Genomic DNA, 7,636 nt, shown 5'->3' with positions numbered 1-7,636 from the left:
TGGGAAAATTGGGACACTAATGCATTGTTGGTAGAGCTGTGAAATGATCCAACCATTCTGGAAGCAATTTTTAACTATGGTTAAAGGGTTATAAAACTGTGCATATCCTTTGACCCATTAGTGCCATTACTGGATCTATATTTCAAGGAAATCATAAAAGAGGAAAAATGACTCATAAGTGCAAAAATGTTTGTAGCAGCCCTTTCTGGGGTGGCAAAGCATTGGAAAATGTGTAGATGCTCATCAATTGGGGAATAGCTGACTAAGTTATAGTATATATAAGTAATGGAACATTATTGTTCTATAAAAAATGATCAACAAGCTGATTTTAGAAAGACCTAGAAAGATTTACATGAACTGATGGTGAGCAAAACAAGAAGAACCAGCAATACATTGCTCACAGTAACAGCAAGAATGTGTGATGATCAACTATGAAAGATTTGGTTCTTCTTAGCTGTTCAGTGATCCAAGGTATTCCCAATAAACTGGATAGAAAACATCATCTGAAGTTCTTCAGAAAGAGAACTATAGATATTGAATGTAAATAAACATGTGCTATATCCACTTTTTTCTGTTTTTTTTTTTCTACTATGGTTTTTCCCTTTTGTTCTGATTTTTCTCTCCCAACAATAAAGAAATGTGTATTTAAGAAGCATTTAAAAAACATAAAATAAACTTTTGTGATTATGAGCTTTGTACTTTTAGCTTCTGGATTCACTTGGAGCAGGCCCTTGCCTATGGTTGGATTGGTTACCTTTTTTAGGCTAATGGATTTGATCTAGTTATAGCTTCATTCATGGATGTTAGCCTGGGTTATGCTTTTACTGCTCCTCCTTTGCTGCTGCTCTGTGTCATACATCTCACTGGTCAGATCTCTCCCCCTTCTCCAGTATAACTGAAATGAGAATTCTTATCTTTCTCCCATAACAAAACCTTACAACTTTTGGTTCCAATAATTATAGTGTTCTTTGTTGCCCTGCAGATTCTCCAATCAAAAGCTCTGGAATTGGCTGCCCTTCCAGAACACAGAAGTTCTGGCTGTTCTCCCCTGAGGCTTTTAATGGTTTTTAAGAGTAAATGTAGCAGGAAGAGGAAGTGCAGAATGTGTGTTCATGCTCAGTACCTCTATTGCTGTCATTTCTTCCTCTTCCTTCTTCTCCGCCTCCTTCTGTCCCTCACCATCATCACCATCATCTTCCACTCCTTCTACCACTTGCTCTTGCTTCTGCTTGTATCCTACCCCCATGCCATCCCTCTGAAGATGACCTTCCTGATGTCTCTGGCACTCAGAGGCAGCTGAGGAGACCGCCCCCCCAAACTCATCATGACCTATGAAAAAAAAAAAAAGGCAAAGGAAAGAATCAACATCGAAAACAACCACAATAATTTGAAAGAGGCAGGGCAAGGTGGTATGGTGGTACAATTTACAATTAAGAGGCACACTTAATAAACTAATGAAAGCCTATTGTGAACTACAGGATTTATCAATGAGGAATATTTAATTCTGTTTTGATGAGCAACCAATTAATGAAAAGGCCACATTTGCACAATTGGAAATGGAGGATGAAGATACATTTCAGCACAAGGCAGGAGGAGTTTACTAAAAAGAAACCTGTGACTACTCCAGAGCTGTGCTCCCAAAGAAAACAATACATTCACAATTAGAAGACCATGATTTGGTTCATCCACATTTGTCTTTGTTTCCCTTCCCCTATTCCTTTATTGTTCATAAAATAACTGGTATATGTGCACAAACACAATTTGTGGTGGTTGTTTTTTTAAACTAAATAGTGATGGTATATTTTGATCAATATCAAATGAAGATGGGGAAGGGAAAAACAAACTAGTTCTATGAAAATATCCCCTTTCTCTATTAATGGCATGCTCATTCAGTTTTATCTTTTTATATTCCAGTAAGTTATTTTTCTCTCACCCTCCACCAAAATTCTTGCATACCTTATTTGGTTAATTTCAATGTTTTTCTTTTATCATTGTAAAACCAAGGACAATTTAAAAAGTTTTTTTTGTTTGTTTGTTTGTTTTGGTATGTAGCTGTTACTGCAGGATAAATTTTGTTGTTGAGTAGATATTACTCTGAAGAAATTGATCCTAGACAATTTCCCTTTGACGTCAAATATCATATTGTTAAATAAACTTATTGGTTTTTATTGTTGTTTGTTTTAGTATTTAGAGTAACTGTGTAATTCTGTGTGGGGAACAGTGAGTTCCCCAAGTTGTTTTTGCCTGGAAGGCAGAAAAGTTACCAGAGTTGCTGGCAAAAATAAAATTGCTTATAGAATTTCATTCTCTTGGAGGCTTCTTACAACTCAGTCATAGTGTTCTGTTTAATGCCTCATTTTTGAATAAAGGCCATTTGACTAGGTCACTCCACCTTACAGAGATATAATCTTTCAAAAAAGAGCAGAGGGGCTCCACTGTGAGGTAAAGAAGGCTTTTGGTGCCCTCTTACAACATTCTTCTTTGCTAGTCCAGGAAGGGATGAGAGACTTCTGTATTACATATCAGACTTTCCAAACTCTAAGCCAGGATATATCTTGGAATGCTCCTTCCTTCCCTTCCTCCCTCCCTCCCTCCCTTCCTCTCTTCCTCCCTTCCTCCTTCTTTTTCTCCCTCCCTTCCTCCTTTCCTCCTTCTTTTTCTCCCTCCCTTCCTCCTTTCCTCCTTCTTTTCCTCCCTCCTTTCTTCTCTCCCTTCCTCCCTCCCTCCCTTCCTCTTTTCCTCCCTCTCTCCCTCCTTTCTTCTCTCCCTTCCCTTCCCTCTTCTCTTCCCTCTTCCCTTCCCTCTTCCCTTCCCTCCCCCCTTCCCTCCCCTCTTCCCTCCCCTCTTCCCTCCCCTCTTCCCTTCCTTTCTTCCAAAGGCCAAAATCTTCCACTGCATTCAGGGCCTATCCAGCCCCTGGATCCAGATGGCTCCAGAGGAAAAAAATAATTCAGGTGACCTTGTACAGCATCCCCTCACTCAAATCCAATTCACCTGCATGTCATAACATCCCCTCCCTGTTGTCATGGTCATCTTTGAGAATGAAACAACCACCACCTTCCTTCCTTTCTATTTTGGTCTTCTTGCTTTTCTATAGACATTGGACCTCTCATCTTTGCACTGACACTCCTCCCTGACTGAAATCTATTCCTCTCTCACATTCCCTTCTTAGAATCCTACTTTTATTTTAACGACTCAGATCAAGCACCTCCTTCCACCCAAAGCTGTTTCTAATTTCCCTAGCTTTGAGTGGACTCTTTCAAGACAATCTTGATACTCCTTTTGTCTATATTATGCATACACTAAAATAGGTTCTTGCCGTTTCCCTTATGAAAATGCACAGTCGTTTTGGGCAGGAACTGTTTAACTTTTGTCTTTGCATTCTCAGTGCTGAGAAAACTACCTGGCACATTCTAGACACTTGAGAAAAGTCAGGGATTTTTTTCTGTCAATAAAAATTCATAAGACTAGGAACAAGGAGAGTGGAGGAGAATGAGCATATCTCCTTTACTTGGCTTTTGCTCTGGCTGAAGATCACTTGTATGCTTAGCCAAGAGTATCTTGAGGGTAAAGTGAGCTTCTAATATCCAATTGTGTGACTTATTTGGGTATTCTAGGAAAACTTGAAGGTTAGAGTAGTGGATAGGACAGAGGGGAGGATGTTTCTTAGTAAAATGTGTCCAACTTCTATAAAGCAATATCCTTTCCAACCTCATCTCTAGCCAGAAACCAAAGGATATCTGAGTCCTGTGCCCATTACTAAAAGGACTTCCGGTCATACCAATGTTATTTTTCAGTTACCTTTTTATTCTGTTTAGGACAGCATTCCTGTTAATTCAAAATGACAAAGAGTGTGAAAATCAGAAAATTGGGATGACTCAGTGTTTTCTTGCTTTGAAAAAGGACATTGTAGTTTTTTCTTATTTCATTATTTCAGATTCTGTAGACTATTATGTTCCCTTTGTTAAAGCACCACAGCTAATTTGGGGGGAGAAGATATTTATTCATCGATATAAAAGTCACTTTTCCCCCTTTAATTGCTTCTGAGTTTTTGGTACTTTTTGATTTCATACACCGTTTGGCTGCTTGACAGAGAAACTATTTTAATCTTGACTTCTTTGTGTGAGTTAAGAGAAGTAATTATTGAGTGTAAATGAATTTTTCTGAGCATTTTAATTTTGTTAGAGCACAATAATTTAATCGATATATCACCTACCAGAATGTTTGCTGCAATTTACAAGAGTGAAAAATGGAGGTTTAACAATTCAGAAATGAAAATCAGAACAACACCATAAATAAAGGTATAGCCTGTCTATCTCATAAATAGCCGTAATAGTTTTTTGCACTGTGGGTGGGCAGACACCACCCTGGGAGCATATTAATGAAAAGTTAAGGAGACATTGTTGAGGCCCTTATATTTGATTTACCTTGACAGTATGCTCACCAAGAAGGCCTGGTTTCTGGAGTTTTGTTTTCTTACCTTATTTTTATCTTTAAAAGAACAGAATAATAATGCATTGTTCAGTAGATTGCTATATTTTCGCCTATCCTTCATATCTGATGAGCTTCTGCAACTTTAATAAGTCCATGGCTTTCTATTGTCTTTTGAATAAAATACGAATTCCTTATGACATTTAATGCCCTTCCTAATCTAGCTGCAGCCTACTTTTCCAGGTTTATTGCTTATGAAGTCCCTTTATGTAACTCTGTGCTCTAGCCACAGTTGCCTACTTATTCTGTCCCAATCCTCCCCTGCTCCTCGGCTCCCCTGCTTTGAACCTTTATTCAGGTTGGCCCCCAAGCCCTCTACTTTTTAGTATCCTTATTTTTTTTAAGAGTCAATTTATGTCCCACATAGTACTTTTCTGATCTCTCTAATTACCAATGCTCTGTCATTCTTCAGATGTTCATGACTATACTTATCTGTTTACAGATTGCTTACCCTTGGTGGAATGTCTGTTCCTTGAGGATAGCAATAGTCAGCATTTTACAGATGAGGAAACTAAGGCATATAAAGGTTAAGTAATTTGTTCAAGATCACTCAGCTAGGAAATTTCTAAGACTGAATTTGAATTCAGTTCTTCTTGACTTCAACTCTAGAATTCTATCCTCAGCTTTCATGTAGTACAATATTATTATTAACATTTCACTCATGAGTTAAAAGAGAGTTAGAAAGGTTAATTCTACAGTTCTACATTAAAAAAATTCTCTGTTACATAAAGCCCCATGATATACACTTTTAAGTCAGTCAACAGACATTAAGTACTTACTATATGTTAGGCATTGGGTCAAGCAGTAGAGACACTAAAGAAAAAGCAAAAATAGTCCCTGCCCCCAAGAACCTTATATGATTTATGTTATTGTATATTATAAGATATTGCATTGCATTACATTATATTATATATTATATTGAATTATATTAAATTGTTACATTATATCATATATCCTGTTATATTAAACATTGATATTTATATAAGATAAATATAGAGCAGATAGAAAGTAACATTAAGGAGAGAGTACTAGCAATTAAGGATACCAGGAAAATCTCTTAAAGAAGGGGGGTTTGAGTTGAATTGTGTTCCAAAGATCCCTTCAGACACTGACAATGCTGCTGCTTTTGTTCTATTATTTTTAGTCATATCCAATTCTTTATAACTCCATTTGGGGTTTTCTTGTGGCAAAGTTACTGGGGTGATTTGGAATTTCCTTCTCCAGTTCATTTTACAGATGAGGAAATTGAGGCAAACAAAGATAAGTGACTTGCCCAGGATCACCCTACTAATAAGTGTCTGATGCCAGATTTGAACTCATGAAAGGGAGTCTTGATGGCTATGGGCACGGTGCTCTAGCCACTGCAATACGCTTTCATGAAATCCTACTACTTGCCCATACTTGAGTTAACTAATTTCTTTCCAATTCAAAAAATATTTTTATGCATCTACTATTTGCAAGGCAACTGTGCAAGGTGCTAAGGATGCAAATTAAAATTATACTTACCTTTAACAATTTTCTGTCCTGCCACTTTCTTTTTCCACATATTCTGTTTTCCTGACATTCAGAACTGAAAACTGTAAACTGTATTAAAAACATAATTCTGTGATATAATGGTTCTGTGATCTCATTAATGGAAATTATACAAATTTCAACCCATCCACCCTTTCAACTATACAAATTTTAACCCATAAAATAAACGTTATTATAGTTTTTGTCCATGTCCTTCTATAAATCTTCCACAGCAGAGCTCCTCAACAATTTTATATCTCTTGATATTAATGGAATATGTGGGCAGTTTTCTCATTCTTGCTAAACCAGGCCAACTCATTTTCTGATATTTTTCAAGTTTCTTTTCCTCTTTACAGTTTCATCCTTTAAATATTCTCTGAATGATTTTAATGGTCTCTCACTAAACTTTTTGCCATCCTTTCTGTTTCCCTATTTCCTCCCAGTAGAATAAAAATTCCTTAAAGAGAGGGCATTTCATTTTTGTAGCCTTAGCATCTAGCACAGTGCCTGGCACATAATACTAGATAAATGTTTATTGATTGATTCTCATTGTTTTAATAAGACAATATGACTCATAGTCTTCCAATTATGAGATAAGATTTGAGAAATTAGATTTTTGAATAGATTTATTTTCTAAACCAGTGTTATTCTTAGCTATATTGTTTCTTAGCTTGGGAAATAAATTGACCATTTGCTATAAGAAGTAGTTTCTAGGGTTTTTTTGGGCTTCCTAATTATGCCATTAAAAAAACAACACTAGTTAAAATTCTTTAGGAAATGCTGATAATTTTTGGAGATTTCTATTTCTTTATGTATTTTCCATTTTGGATATTGAGCTCATTTGAATAATACAAATTAGAGCTATTTTAATTGCATGCCCTATGTGGTATTCTAAGAATTATCTTAAAACATTCCACAACTGGCAAGAGCCAATGAGGAACTACTCTCTTATCCTCTCATCTCAGAGGCATGGTTTCAGATGAAGGAGTAGACCCTTGGACGTCTTGCATCTATTCTTTTATGTCTATTTATACACCTACCATCATGCTTCAGGCCTTTATCACCTCTTGCCTAGATTCTTACAAGAATTTCCTATTTGATTAACTATAAAATACTATTTGACTTTTAATTTTTATTACCTGGCCCCTTCCTACCTCTCCAAGCTTCTTATAACTTACCTCCTCTCCATTCAGTGACACTGGCCTCCTTACTGTACCTCAGACATGATATTTCATATTCCAATTCCATGCTTTCACCCCATGCCAGGAATTTTCTCTTTTCTCATGTTGATCTTCTGGCTTCCTTGGTTTTCTTTATCTCGGCTAAATCCCTCCTTCTGTAAGAAATACCCCCATCCCAGTTCCTCTTAATGCTAGTAATTTTCCTTAGATATGACTTTACTCTATATTTGTCTTATAAATATATAATCATTTATATGCTGTTTTCCTCATAATAAAGTCTTGAAGGCAAAGATTGCTTTTGTTTTTCTTTATTTTCCCCAGTGCTTAACATGCTTCTTGGCACATAGTAGGTACTTGATAAATGCTTCTTGATTGACTTGGTTTTCCCACCTAAAGTCTCTTCCCATCCCCAATCCATCTTCCACAAAACTGACTTCCTTAAAGTATAGGTC

General features: G+C 36.6%; 1 pseudogene; it reads left to right on the top strand.

The window, feature by feature from the left end:
• The first annotated feature begins 1,324 nt into the window (after window positions 1-1,324).
• LOC105749849 lies at window positions 1,325-1,604 on the top strand (annotated as a pseudogene).
• The last annotated feature ends 6,032 nt before the right edge of the window (window positions 1,605-7,636 follow it).

Source organism: Sarcophilus harrisii, chromosome 3 (genome assembly GCF_902635505.1).
Source record: "Sarcophilus harrisii chromosome 3, mSarHar1.11, whole genome shotgun sequence".
NCBI classification, from domain to species: domain Eukaryota; kingdom Metazoa; phylum Chordata; class Mammalia; order Dasyuromorphia; family Dasyuridae; genus Sarcophilus; species Sarcophilus harrisii.
Note: the sequence above shows the minus strand (reverse complement) of the source record. Positions and strands in the feature narration are given on the sequence as shown.